Source organism: Triturus cristatus, chromosome 2_2 (genome assembly GCF_964204655.1).
Source record: "Triturus cristatus chromosome 2_2, aTriCri1.1, whole genome shotgun sequence".
Classification (NCBI taxonomy): Eukaryota; Metazoa; Chordata; class Amphibia; order Caudata; family Salamandridae; genus Triturus; species Triturus cristatus.
The window spans coordinates 896,838,228-896,853,732 of record NC_140582.1 but is presented as its reverse complement, the minus strand read 5'-3'; positions in this window follow the sequence as shown (position 1 = coordinate 896,853,732).

Genomic DNA, 15,505 nt, shown 5'->3' with positions numbered 1-15,505 from the left:
CTATGGGTAGGCCTACGGCAGCATTCCCATAGTGATACGGACCGTACACACGCGTGTACGGGCCGTTGCCATGCATTTGGGGTGCCCTAGGGCCCCGGGACGCACCGTACCTGTGTGTGAATCTCCAAATTACATAGGGGACACATGAGGGACAAGTATAGAGCCCTACATGCATGCTGGTTGTCATGGAGACCAAGTTTAAAGTTTGAATTTTTTTCAGCAGGTGCCCAGCAAAAGTCAGTGTTAGACCCGGCCCTCGTAACATAGTCAGACCTGACCCCTGCACCGCACACCAGCCCCGAGCCCTGGCCTGGCCGATCCTTCCCACCAGAACGCACACACCCGACCTGGACTTCCCCCATCCGTAGGCCTTCCTCCTTCGGCCATCCAGGGCCCGCGTGCCCACTTCATGCACCAAGATGGCCGCCCGGCACCAGCGCAACCCTAGCCTACAGGCGCCACTCCGGCTGGAGGACATCGCGCTCCCCTTGGGATGAGAAAGGGAGGAGCAGTTTCCATCACACCTCTGCGCTTCCCTGGGAAGGTGGGTTTCGATCGACCCGCCGGCCTCCCCGAGGGCTGGCTCCACGCCTGCTGGGTGTCTGGGGCTCCTCCCGACCCGGCCCTGAAAGGATCAAAGGACAATGGCAGGAAACCCCCAACAAGCGACCCCCAGGTGACAAGACCCCTGCCTGCACAGACTCCGGACATCAAAGAGGAGTCGCCCTATAACAAGGGGTGCCCTGGGACTGTCCGAGAGATTCGCCTTGGAAACACCTGAGCCCTGCTGAGTGACTCGCGGCTCCCTGAAAGATCGTAAGACCTCCGAACTTGTGCTTGAGCCCTGCTGAGTGACTCGCGGCTCCCTGAAGATCGTAAGACCTCCGAACTTGTGCTTGAGCCCTGCTGAGTGACTCGCGGCTCCCTGAAGATCGTAAGACCTCCAAACTTGTACTCGAGCCTGCTGAGTGACTGCCAGCTCCCACAGACTCTCTTGGTCCCGCCGGACCCCACGACGACAAGCGTATTCCCCAGCTCGAGGATTGTGAGCTGTGCACCGGATACGCTCCTGCATTTGATCCATTCCCCCAAAGACTGTCCCGCTACCTCCTAACCCCCCTCCAAGACTTTGTGAGCCCGCGCTCTACTTGTATATATATTGCCTTGCTGATCATAAAGATCTTACCACTCCGATCTGATAAAGATTTGCTCTTAAGAACTCTCGGTGTGGTGTCTCTTTGTCGTGTGGTGCCGAGTGTACGATCCTAGATACGAGATTCCTCCCCTGAGGAGTCTCCCGCCAGTGCCCGGCTACGATACCTCGAGGGTTGGTCTCAGGACAGTCAGGGCCCCCTCCGGGCCCCTCTGAGGTCGCCTTCTAACAGTCGGTTTGAATGAATCTACTTTGTTGCAATGTGGTTGTGGAGTTTACATCATGCTCAAGAAAAAAAATTAGCAAAGCCACTGACTGTGCTAGGTTTAAATGGATTGGAGGAAACATAGGATGCAAATGTGAGTGACCAATCACTCTGTACTCCTGTGCATGAAACAGGCCAGCAAGGCAGATATAAGGCAGCCAGGTCCCATGAGAGAGCACTTGCCTGCACATCTTTGGATTCTACAAGACTGCTGCTGCTCGTGATTCCCTGGCACCATGTCAAGGTCTGTGGAGAGGGCCCAGCCATTCACCCTGGAGGAGAATCTGGCATTGCTGGATGTGATCCTCCCACAGTACCCCATGCTGTATGGGCAACCAGGGTTTCAGGTGAGTGCAGAGTCCACTAGCACAGACTGTGTCCCTTTTTTGTGACTGGGACTTCTGGCATTGTGTCCAGGTGTGACACACATGCATTGTACTGTGGAGTGGGTCCCAGGGGGGGGGGGAATGCCTGATGTCTCCCAGCCAGAGCATGCTGTGGTGCATGTCTGCCGTCCTCACTTGCATTGTGTTTACTGTGACAATCACTGCATGGTGCATGCCACATTCTGCCTGTCTAAGCCTCCTGGGAATGTTGCTTCTACAGTCCTCATGTGATTATGTGGTCAGCCCAGTGTGACAGGTGACTGTACCCACAGATGTGTGTTAGTTCAGTGTACCTGTGCTGAGAGTGTCCACTTGATGTGTTCGTACCCTGGACATCGGTGTGCGTGTAAGTCCCCTGTCATGTGGGTGGGTGCATATGTGGAGTGTAGCACCCCAGCTGCATGAGGGATGGATATACCCTGGCCATCTGATGCGAGCAGGGAGCAGTGCTGTGTGTCTGACGTGCAGAGCCAGCCCCACACCTGTGAGCCCCCCCGTCTAGTGGCACATGTGTAGAGTGAGGTTTGTAGCTGCATTTGGCAATGAGGAGTCTCCCGCCAGTGCCCGGCTACGATACCTCGAGGGTTGGTCTCAGGACAGTCAGGGCCCCCTCCGGGCCCCTCTGAGGTCGCCTTCTAACATTGATGGCAAGCGACGGGATTCGGGCCCATAATCTAGAGATCGTACCGTGAACGGCTGACGCACTACCGACAAAGATGGCAGAAGGAAACGCCGTGGTTCTCGTAGAAGACGACGCCAGTACCGTGTTCCAGGTGGAACAGCTGGAAGAGTACACTCACAGGGAACTAAAGCAATTCTGTAAGGAACTCAGAATCGCTACCACTGGTCTCAACACCAAAGAAGATATGCAAAAGGCACTGAAAGCTTGGGTGGATTCGGGAGCCCCCCGCCCAGAAGGAGCGGTGGAGCCCCACGACGAAGCAGGACCCTCCCAAGGAGAACGCAGCAGCAACCAGGTGCGAGGCTTCGTACCAGACGGGGGCCTATCCCCGGAGGAACTCGCAGACAGAGAAAAAAGTCCCCATCACGAGCTCGAATTAGCCAAACTCAAAATTGAGGGTGAGTTGAAATTAGCCGAGAAAAAGCTAGCAGTAGAACAGTTGCGAGTGCAAGGAGAACTGGAAGAGAAGAAACTCCAACGAGAACACGAGGGAAGGAGACTTCAACTAGAACATGAACGCAGTTTGAAGGAAATAGAACTGAAAGCAAGAAGCGAAGAAGCGCGGCCCCCGGGGAACCGGGAGGCGGCCGCCCCAACGGAACAGAAGGTCCACATCCCCAAGGATGTGGTCAAGGAATATTACAAGAATGATGACATTCAGCAGTGGTTTCGGGCCTACGAGGTCGCCATGACCTCCCATCGGGTCCCGCAGAAGGATTGGGGGGCTGGGTTATGGGGACGGTTCCTGAGCGAAGGAAGAGACACCCTGCTCGACCTACCCACCTCCATGCAGAACTCATATGAACACATGAAAGCGGCCCTCCTCACAAGGGACGGCCTCACCCCGGAGATGTACCGCCAGCGGTTCCGGGACTGCCGGAAGATCCCGGGTACCACCTGGGTGGAATATGTGAATTTCTTCAGCCGTGCCTTCGATGGGTGGATCAAGGGCAGCAAGGTAACCACCCTGGAAGAACTAACTGACCTTATGTTATGGGAACACCTGGCTGCCAACTGCTTTGTGGAACTACGCCAGCATCTGCTCGACAGCAAGCTCACGGACCCGAGAAAGCTGGCTGTCGAGGCGGATCGCTGGACCAACACCGGGGTCTCCCGGGGCCCTGTAGGAGAGTACCCCCGAGCCAGTCAGGGACCACTCGCCAGAGAGGGGGGGAAACCAGGGAGGGCAGAGAGAGCCCCAGACTAGTCCCCCGAAGTCCCAACCTCCGCCTTTCCCGGCACCCCCACCAGCTGTATCCGGCCCCCCCCCTGAGACCGGGGCACCGGGTAACCATCACTTGTTTCCGTTGCCAGAAGCCTGGGCATTACGCCAACGACCCTGAATGCCCCATGGCCCCACGCACCAACCAGGTAGCACCCCCCGCTAGACAGATAGCCAATGTAGCCCTGGGGGAGGAGGTTGAGGAGGCCGAGGAGTGGGAACCCGCCGCTATGGCCTTAGTGTCCTTAGGAGATAGAGAGATGGTCCCTGGGAGCCTCCTGCCCTCTAACACAAAGAAATATGGGCAGCTCGTCACGATCAATGGCCACCAAGTAGAAGCCCTCCGTGACACCGGGGCCAGCATCACCGGTGTCCTCAGCCATTTAGTCCACGAGGACCAGGTCCTCCCCAACGTATTTTGCCCTGTCATTTCAGCCGACAACACAGAAAGCCTATGTAAGGTAGCCCTGGTGCCTTTCGAGTGGGGAGGGGTGGTCGGTAAACTGAAGGTTGCAGTGAGAACATCCCAGCCCGTCGACTGTCTCCTGGGGAACGACCTGGAAAGTTCCCCCTGGGGGCAAGTTGAGCGCAAGACCCACCTAGGGATGATGGGCCTCCCTGAGTGGGTGTGCGCCACCACTCGATCCATGGCGGCTCGACTGACCCCCCTGAGGGACGTCGACGACGTCCCGACCCCTGAAGATGGGATGGTCCCGGCCGAGGGCCCCCACATCCCCCCACCGGAAGAGTCGCTCGCCAGTGACGAACCACCGCCTTCCGACTCCACCCCAGACACCGAGTTAGGCGATCTGCCCGAATTAGCACAGTGGCGCCACGAAGGGGGCCCCTCCCGAGAGGAGTTCTGCCGAGAGCAGGCTACCTATCCCTCCCTGGTCGGGCCCCGGCAACAGGCAGAGGCCCAGGCTGCAGGCGACCAGACGGGGACGCTCCGGGTCTATTGGGAGAATGACCTTCTGTACAGCGAACAGAAGTCGGTGGAGCTAGGGTCCGGCCGAGTGCTGGTGGTACCACTACGCTTCCGAGACCTCCTCCTGGGCTTGGCCCACGACGTCCCCCTCGCAGGCCACTTGGGTCAGGACAAAACATACAGTCGCCTCGTGACTCACTTCTACTGGCCCAGAATGAAAGCGGATGTAGAAGCCCACTGCAAGTCCTGTCCCACGTGCCAGGCCAGTGGGAAGAGTGGAGGGAAGCGCAAGGCTCCCCTCCAGCCCTTCCCTGTCGTCAGTACCCCTTTTGAGCGGGTCGGGATCGACATTGTAGGACCTCTGGACCCCCCAACTTCCCAGGGGCACCGGTTCATCCTCGTCCTGGTGGACCATGCCACTCGTTACCCTGAGGCCATCCCCCTGCGCACCGTCACGGCCCCCATGGTGGGCCGGGCGCTGATGGGGATCTTCTCCCGCATGGGTTTTCCCCGCGAGGTCGTGAGCGATCGCGGTACCAACTTTATCTCCCGATACATGAGGTCCTTATGGCAACAGTGCGGGGTGTCCTACAAGTTCACCACCCCGTACCACCCCCAAGGAAACGGCCTGGTAGAGCGGTTTAACTGGACTCTGAAGGGGATGATCGCGGGCCTGGAAGAGCCCCTCCGGCGTAAGTGGGACCTCCTGCTCCCCTGCCTCCTATTCGCATAGCGAGAAGTTCCCCAGAAATCCTTGGGTTTCAGCCCCTTCGAGCTACTCTACGGGCACCCCGTCAGGGGGCCCCTCAGCCTGGTCAAAGAAGAGTGGGAGGCGGCGCCCCGAGGCACCGCCCGAGACGTGTTCCGTTACGTCCTGACCCTCCGCAATCAGACTAGGAGGTTCCGGGAAATGGCAGAGGCCAATCTGGAGGTGAGTCAGGAGGAGATGAAGCGCTGGTACGACCAGAATGCCGCGCTAGTCGAGTTTCAGCCGGGCCAGCTGGTGTGGGTCATGGCCCACGTGAAACCCTGCGCTCTCCAGGATAAATGGACCGGGCCCTTCAAAGTAGTTGAGCGAAAGAGCCCGGTCACGTACTTGGTAGACGTCCAGTCACCCCGGGACCCCCTCCGGGTCCTCCACGTGAACCGCCTCAAGCCCCACTTTGTGCGGACAGAGCTGAGCCTCCTACTGGCCACTGACGACGGGTCCGAAGAAGAGTCGGATCCTCTCCCTGATCTTCTATGCACCAAGGAGAAGGACGGCTCCGTAGAAGGAGTGAACCTCTCCCCGTCTCTCACTCCCCAGCAACGTGAGGATTGCCGCCAGCTCCTAGGGCAGTTTCTGGACCTTTTCTCCCTGGTCCCCAAGGTCACCGACTGGTGTGTCCATGATGTGGATACCGGGGACAGCCCACCAGTGAGACACCGAGCCTACCGAGTCCCCGATCGGGTCCGGTCCTGTATCCAAGCCGAAGTCTCGAAAATGTTGACCCTAGGCATGATCGAACCCTCAGACAGCCCCTGGGCCAGCCCCGTGGTCCTGGTCCCAAAAGCAGCCGACCCCGGGGTCGCCCCGGAACTCCGCTTTTGCGTGGACTACCGGGGACTCAATGAGGTCACCCGAGCCGATGCCCACCCCATTCCCCGAGCCGACGAGCTCATTGACCGGCTCGGAGCTGCACGGTTCCTCAGCACCTTCGATCTCACCTGCGGCTACTGGCAAATTGCGCTCACAGAGGGAGCCAAGGAGCGGTCCGCCTTCTCCACCCCGGATGGGCACTATCGCTTTCGCGTAATGCCCTTCGGGATGAAAAAAGCCCCGGCCACCTTCCAGAGACTGGTAAATAGAGTCCTGGCCGGGCTGGAAAAATTCAGCGCTGCATATCTCGACGATATCGCAGTTTTTAGTTCCGAATGGAGCGAGCACCTCCAACACCTCCGGAGGGTGCTAACCGCCCTACGCCAGGCGGGCCTCACCGTGAAAGCCAGCAAATGCCAGATTGGGCAAGGTTCGGTAACCTACCTGGGGCACCAGGTCGTAAGCGGGCAGGTCACCCCTCTACAGCCCAAAATCGACGCCATCCTAGCCTGGGAACCTCCCACTACCCAAACAGAGGTCCGAGCCTTTCTGGGCCTCACGGGCTACTATCGGAGATTCATCCGGAATTACGGCAGCATGGTCGGTCCCCTCACGGGGCTCACGTCCAAGAAGCAGCCCAAGAAGGTACAGTGGTCCCCTGCCTGCCAAGAGGCGTTCAATGCCCTGAAAACGGCCATGTGTACGGCCCCCGTCCTCCAGGCCCCCGACTACTCCAAAGAGTTTGTGGTACAAACTGATGCCTCCGAGCATGGCATCGGGGCCGTCCTCTCCCAAGTAAATGACCAGGGTCTGGACCAGCCCGTGGCCTTCCTCAGCCAAAGGCTGTTGCCCCGGGAACAGAGATGGAGTACCATCGAGCGCGAGAAGTTCGCAGTAGTCTGGGCCCTCAAGAAACTACACCCTTACCTGTTCGGCACCCATTTCAGGGTCCAGACCGACCATCGCCCCTTGCGATGGCTCATGCAGATGCGAGGAGAAAACCCCAAGCTTCGGCAGTGGTCAATCTCCCTCCAGGGGATGGATTTCACCGTGGAACATCGCCCTGGTACGGACCACGCCAACGCCGATGGCCTCTCCCGATTCTTCCGCCTCAGCGAAGAGAACCCCCAAGAAGATGGGTAGTTCTCTCCGGCTTTCAGCTGGGGGGGATGCGTGTTAGACCCGGCCCTCGTAACATAGTCAGAACTGACCCCTGCACCGCACACCAGCCCCGAGCCCCTGGCCTGGCCGATCCTTCCCACCAGAATGCACACACCCGACCCGGACTTCCCCCGTCCGTAGGCCTTCCTCCTTCGGCCACCCCGGGGCCGCGTGCCCACTTCATGCACCAAGATGGCCGCCCGGCCCCAGCGCAACCCTAGCCTACAGGCGCCACTCCGGCTGGAGGACATCGCGCTCCCCTTGGGATGAGAAAGGGAGGAGCAGTTTCCATCACACCTCTGCGCTTCCCTGGGAAGGTGGGTTTCAATCGACCCGCCGGCCTCCCCGAGGGCTGGCTCCACGTCTGCTGGGTGTCTGGGGCTCCTCCCGACCCGGCCCTGAAAGGATCAAAGGACAATGGCAGGAACACCCCAACAAGCGACCCCGAGGTGACAAGACCCCTGCCTGCACAGACTCCTGACATCAAAGAGGAGTCGCCCTATAACAAGGGGTGCCCTGGGACTGTCCGAGAGATTCGCCTTGGAAACACCTGAGCCCTGCTGAGTGACTCGCGGCTCCCTGAAAGATCGTAAGACCTCCGAACTTGTGCTTGAGCCCTGCTGAGTGACTCGCGGCTCCCTGAAGATCGTAAGACCTCCGAACTTGTGCTTGAGCCCTGCTGAGTGACTCGCGGCTCCCTGAAGATCGTAAGACCTCCGAACTTGTACTCGAGCCTGCTGAGTGACTCGCAGCTCCCACAGACTCTCTTGGTCCCGCCGGACCCCACGACGACAAGCGTATCCCCCAGCTCGAGGATTGTGAGCTGTGCGCCGGATACGCTCCTGCATTTGATCCATTCCCCCAAAGACTGTCCCGCTACCTCCTAACCCCCCTCCAAGACTTTGTGAGCCCGCGCTCTACTTGTATATATATTGCCTTGCTGATCATAAAGATCTTACCACTCCGATCTGATAAAGATTTGCTCTTAAGAACTCTCGGTGTGGTGTCTCTTTGTCGTGTGGTGCCGAGTGTACGATCCTAGATACGAGATTCCTCCCCTGAGGAGTCTCCCGCCAGTGCCCGGCTACGATACCTCGAGGGTTGGTCTCAGGACAGTCAGGGCCCCCTCCGGGCCCCTCTGAGGTCGCCTTCTAATAGTCGGTTTGAATGAATCTACTTTGTTGCAATGTGGTTGTGGAGTTTACATCATGCTCAAGAAAAAAAATTAGCAAAGCCACTGACTGTGCTAGGTTTAAATGGATTGGAGGAAACATAGGATGCAAATGTGAGTGACCAATCACTCTGTACTCCTGTGCATGAAACAGGCCAGCAAGGCAGATATAAGGCAGCCAGGTCCCATGAGAGAGCACTTGCCTGCACATCTTTGGATTCTACAAGACTGCTGCTGCTCGTGATTCCCTGGCACCATGTCAAGGTCTGTGGAGAGGGCCCAGCCATTCACCCTGGAGGAGAATCTGGCATTGCTGGATGTGATCCTCCCACAGTACCCCATGCTGTATGGGCAACCAGGGTTTCAGGTGAGTGCAGAGTCCACTAGCACAGACTGTGTCCCTTTTTTGTGACTGGGACTTCTGGCATTGTGTCCAGGTGTGACACACATGCATTGTACTGTGGAGTGGGTCCCAGGGGGGGGGAATGCCTGATGTCTCCCAGCCAGAGCATGCTGTGGTGCATGTCTGCCGTCCTCACTTGCATTGTGTTTACTGTGACAATCACTGCATGGTGCATGCCACATTCTGCCTGTCTAAGCCTCCTGGGAATGTTGCTTCTACAGTCCTCATGTGATTATGTGGTCAGCCCAGTGTGACAGGTGACTGTACCCACAGATGTGTGTTAGTTCAGTGTACCTGTGCTGAGAGTGTCCACATGATGTGTTCGTACCCTGGACATCGGTGTGCGTGTAAGTCCCCTGTCATGTGGGTGGGTGCATATGTGGAGTGTAGCACCCCAGCTGCATGAGGGATGGATATACCCTGGCCATCTGATGCGAGCAGGGAGCAGTGCTGTGTGTCTGACGTGCAGAGCCAGCCCCACACCTGTGAGCCCCCCCAGTCTAGTGGCACATGTGTAGAGTGAGGTTTGTAGCTGCATTTGGCAATGGCAGGGGAATGTCCTGTGCCTGTGTGTTTCTGTGTACTCTGCTGAGGTAGCGTCAGTGGCCTGTGGCATGTGACTGCTTTGAGGTGCTGCACATAATCATGGTGTACCTTGTGATGCACAGTGTGAGTCTGGATCATTTATTGTGTCGTACCCCTCATGCCACCTGTGTACTTTCAATGGCACGTGGTGCATTTGCCATTACACAGAGAAAAATGTCCCTATGACAAAGGTGCAATGCTTTGGCTGCATACTATGCCTTGTTGACACAAGCTAAATTGTACTAATGTGTGTCTCTGTGACATGTGGCAGGTGTATTGATGTAGTCTCACTTTTTCAACCCCACAGGTAGGCGCCGCTGCCAAGGAGCAGATCTGGAGGGACGCCGTCAGTGGCGTGAGGAGGACGGATGGTCGCAAGCGGCGCCTGGCCCAGGTGAGAAAACGCTGGCAGGATATCCGGTGCTGGACGCGGAGGATCGCACGGGTCCTGCTGGGGGACTCACCTGTGGGCCCTAAGAACCATGGGCGTCGCCGTCTGACCCACATCCACAAGCGTGTGCTGGCGGTGGTCTTTCCAGACATGGATAGGCGCATACGGGAGAAGCAGCAGCAGGAAGGGGGTAGGTACATGTGTGTTTGTTGTGTGTCACCAGCATTTGCAAGTGTGCAGTTGCATGGATACACTGCCAGTGTTTAATTCTGCAGTGCAGGTCCTGTCACACACAGTATAGCGGTGCTGTCCTTCCTCCCTTCCCCTCCTTGCCATGTGTTCCCTGGTCTGTGTGTAGTCACTCTTTCACAAGGTCATCTGGGCTGGCAGTTAATCCACGTGACCAATGCTTGCAGCATCATGTGTGGGGGTGGTGTGTAACAGGTTTTGGCACCTTGCCTGTGCCCTGTCCAGTACAGTACTTGTGGGGTCCATGTCAATTGGCACTGATGCTGAGTCCAGACATAGGAGTATGTTTCTGAAGTGTAATGCCTTACAGCAAGCATGTCCTATGTTGTGGCCTGTGACATGATGTGCATGAGTGTGCGATACGCAGAGTGCAGGGATGGTGGCCTCTGTTGCAGTCATTACCATTCAGGACCATGGAATATTCTGGCCACTACTGTCCCCTGGGGCATACTTTACTAGGTATCATGTGTGTCATCACAATATGTGGACACTCTCAGTGTCTACAGCATAGGATGTGCTCTGTGCCATTGTCCCCTGGCACCATGTATATTTACGTAACGTGTTCTACAAGTGTCCACTGTACAGCCTGACCTAATTTTCCTCGTTCATACTCACGGTGGCCAGTGCCTGTTTGTCTTGTTACAATTACTGATGATGGCCATTTGTAAATGAGATCGTTGTACAGGCGCACATGGGGTATTTTGGGTGAAATATGGGTTTCTGGCAGCCCATGTGTATTTCTCCCAGACTAAGAGATACAAGTGCTTCCTGTGTCTCATCATATTGTCTCATGTAGGGGGTGGTTGGCGCGGGCAAGGCCTACATGTCGACCCCTGAAATCTCATTGCTCGGTCTGGCCAGTGTGTGCTGTTTGTCTGGACATACACTCAAGGTGCAGTGTCCCATTCATGTTGGGCATGTCTTTAAGTATTACCTCTGCAGCATGTGCCTCAAGTTCATGGAGATGGTCCTTGCTCATCCCTAGTTAGGGCAACGCTGTGTGGTGCAGATTCAGTGCTGGATTGTCCCCAGAGCCTGGCTCCTCTGTCCAATTCCATATCATGTCATTTGCAAAAGTGTCATGCTCTCCATAGTTTCTCAGTGGCATGGTGGGTGAACCAACTGTGTGTTGCAGGGCCTATATATGTACGTTGTATTGTAGATGTTACTCATCTTTCATTTCAGGCTATGCACTGTAACCTATGTTGATTTGACTCATGTGACATATGTATACAGGTGTCTGATTAATTCCTGTTCATTCACCTTGCCCACAGCATCGTCGGGGGACACGGATGGAGACACCGGAACGGACCGTGCGGAGGGACCGGCACCAGTGCCAGCAGTGACACCTTAGCTGGCACATCGAGTGTAACTGAGGCCGAGGGGAGTGAGCCGGAGGACCTGTCCACTGCCACCACAGATTATGAAGCTGACGGGTCCGAGGCTGACCACTCCGAGGGGGCAGAGGATGCTCCAACAGCTGACAGCAGCACAACATCTCACCCCGCCCCCTCCATTGCCATCACTGGCCTCCCACTTGCTCGTGTCCCTTCCTGGCGTGCTAGGTCACCACGTGTCTCCTTCCTGCCAGGCACCGCACCCCCTGCCCCTGTATCCACTGCTGCCGCCAATGCCGAGTCTGTGGACATCCTGCGGCAGTTGCAGGTTGGTCAGGCTGCGATGCTTAATGTCCTCCATGGCCATGACCAAGTGCTCACCAACATGGAGGCATACTTGGAGGGCATTTCAGCATCGCAGGCTGACCAATGCAACTTGCTGCGGTCTATTGACTCGACACTGTCTGCAGCAGTGGGTCTCCTGCAGCACTTCGTCCCACCCCCTACCCATGCCCCATCCACACCTCCCACTCCCATGCCTGTCCCACGTACACCCAGATGTCAGCATGCACACACCCCACCAGACACAGGCACCACACCAGCAGGGAAGGCAAAGCGCACACCTCCTGGCACGCACACACAGGGTGAAGTAGGCACACCCACTGGGTCGGGGGGCAAACGTAAGACACGCAGCCAGAGTGGGAGTCCGCATTCTGCAAAATCCACTCCCTCCAAATCCACTCCCCTCAGCTCTCCTGGCCACAAATCCAGCAAGGACTCCGTCATGGCCGCTCTGTCCCTGAGCCCCACAGTGACACCACCCCGCAAGCGGTCAAAGGAGTCCCCGGTCAGGGTGGTTGAGTCCCCCCCTGTCCACACCCTCCCCGGATAGCGCTGCGACCCATCCCTGTGACCCCCCCTCCTTGGGGCCTGTGGTTCCTTCGGGTGCAGGGGAGACGCTGAGCGACCTGGCAGTAGTGTGCAGCGCCGTGCTCAAATCCACCTTTGGCGCTGCCTCACCCCCTGTGTTGGAGTCGTCCGTCCCTGCACCCACAACACCTCCCCTTGCCCCTCCTGTCCTTGCGGTGCCTGGTCCTTCCCCCCAACATGATGCCCCCCCCTGTGGAAGACAAAGGAGTCTGACTGTGCAGGCAAGCTAGGGGACACACGTACCACTGTGTCCCCCATCCGGATTGGAGTCATGGACTGCCCTATGGGCCTTGTATATATTGACATTTATGTAGCTTTTTACTTACATCATGCTGAATAAAGCAATTAGTTTTTTTCCTTTGAACACTACTGTTTATCTGCTGTTGCTGTTGGTTGACCAGCTCCATGATTTTGGGTGGTGATAATGTGTTGGGTGTTTGGGAAATGTAGTCTTGTGCTGGTCATAGGGTGGACGCTGGTATCTCTGTGCCATCACAAGCTGTTGGCTAAATTACTTTGTTCATGTAAGCAGTTACTGCATGGTGACATCGTCCCAAGGTGTGTTCCTTCCTCTGTGTAACCTAACATCTTCCCTGCAGGGTGTTTCCACTATGTGGTGCTGAGCTGTGTCTACATCAGCTGGGGGTGTGACGGACTCCTTCAACTTTGCACATGCATGCTGTGCGATGTCTCCACCTGAGAAGACTTCATGTGGACATGTTCTCTTTTAGGCGCTATGCATGTGTGTACTCCCAGCCTCGCACACATGTAGTACATGTACTGCAGGGTCTTTGTGCACCTGACTGACATTTGTGAGCATTGTATCTGTGGGTACTCCACCCTTTGCGTTCCATGGGCACTGCTGGGAGGACTCTACACCCACCCCTCCTGTGTCTGGGCACTGCTGGTAGTGATAGGCACCCACCCCTCCTGTGTCTGGGCACTGCTGGGGGGACTCTACACCCACCCCTCCTGTGTCTGGGCACTGCTGGGAGGACTCTGCACACACCCCTCCTGTGTCTGGGCACTGCTGGGGGGACTCTACACCCACCCCTCCTGTGTCTGGGCACTGCTGGGAGGACTCTGCACACACCCCTCCTGTGTCTGGGCACTGCTGGTAGTGATAGGCACCCACCCCTCCTGTGTCTGGGCACTGCTGGGAGGACTCTGCACACACCCCTCCTGTGTCTGGGCACTGCTGGGGGGACTCTACACCCACTCCTCCTGTGTCTGGGCACTGCTGGGAGGACTCTGCACACACCCCTCCTGTGTCTGGGCACAGCTGGTAGTGATAGGCACCCACCCCTCCTGTGTCTGGGCACTGCTGGGAGGACTCTGCACACACCCCTCCTGCGTCTGGGTACTGCTGGGGGGACTCTGCACACACCCCTCCTGTGTCTGGGCACTGCTGGTAGTGATAGGCACCCACCCCTCCTGTGTCTGGACACTGCTGGGAGTACTCTGCACACACCCCTCCTGTGTCTTGGCACTGCTGGGAGGACTCTGCACACACCCCTCCTGTGTCTGGGCACTGCTGGGGGGACTCTACACCCACCCCTCCTGTATCTGGGCACTGCTGGGAGGACTCTGCACACACCCCTCCTGTGTCTGGGCACTGCTGGTAGTGATAGGCACCCACCCCTCCTGTGTCTGGGCACTGCTGGGAGGACTCTGCACACACCCCTCTTGTGTCTGGGCACTGCTGGGGGGACTCTACACCCACCCCTCCTGTGTCTGGGCACTGCTGGGAGGACTCTGCACACACCCCTCCTGTGTCTGGGCACTGCTGGTAGTGATAGGCGTCCACCCCTCCTGTGTCTGGGCACTGCTGGGAGGACTCTGCACACACCCTTCCTGTGTCTGGGCACTGCTGGGAGGACTCTGCACACACCCCTCCTGCGTCTGGGCACTGCTGGTAGTGATAGGCACCCACCCCTCCTGTGTCTGGGCACTGCTGGGAGGACTCTGCACACACCCCTCCTGTGTCTGGGCACTGCTGGGGGGACTCTACACCCACCCCTCCTGTGTCTGGGCACTGCTGGGAGGACTCTGCACACACCCCTCCTGTGTCTGGGCACTGCTGGTAGTGATAGGCACCCACCCCTCCTGTGTCTGGGCACTGCTGGGAGGACTCTGCACACACCCCTCCTGTGTCTGGGCACTGCTGGGGGGACTCTACACCCACCCCTCCTGTGTCTGGGCACTGCTGGGAGGACTCTGCACACACCCCTCCTGTGTCTGGGCACTGCTGGTAGTGATAGGCACCCACCCCTCCTGTGTCTGGGCACTGCTGGGAGGACTCTGCACACACCCCTCCTGCGTCTGGGCACTGCTGGGGGGACTCTGCACACACCGCTCCTGTGTCTGGGCACTGCTGGAGGTGATAGGCACCCACCCCTCCTGTGTCTGGGCACTGCTGGGAGGACTCTGCACCCACCCCTCCTGTGTCTGGGCACTGCTGGTAGTGATAGGCACCCACCCCTCCTGTGTCTGGGCACTGCTGGGAGGACTCTGCACACACCCCTCCTGTGTCTGGGCACTGCTGGGAGGACTCTGCACACACCCCTCCTGTGTCTGGGCACTGCTGGGGGGACTCTACACCCACCCCTCCTGTGTCTGGGCACTGCTGGGAGGACTCTGCACACACCCCTCCTGTGTCTGGGCACTGCTAGTAGTGATAGGCACCCACCCCTCCTGTGTCTGGGCACTGCTGGGAGGACTCTGCACACACCCCTCTTGTGTCTGGGCACTGCTGGGGGGACTCTACACCCACCCATCCTGTGTCTGGGCACTGCTGGGAGGACTCTGCACACACCCCTCCTGTGTCTGGGCACTGCTGGTAGTGATAGGCATCCACCCCTCCTGTGTCTGGGCACTGCTGGGAGGACTCTGCACACACCCCTCCTGTGTCTGGGCACTGCTGGGAGGACTCTGCACACACCCCTCCTGCGTCTGGGCACTGCTGGGGGGACTCTGCACCCACCCCTCCTGCGTGTGGCCATGTGAGCTCCATACAAACACTGTTGGGGTGGGGGTACGCTCCATACATACGCGGGTGAGGGT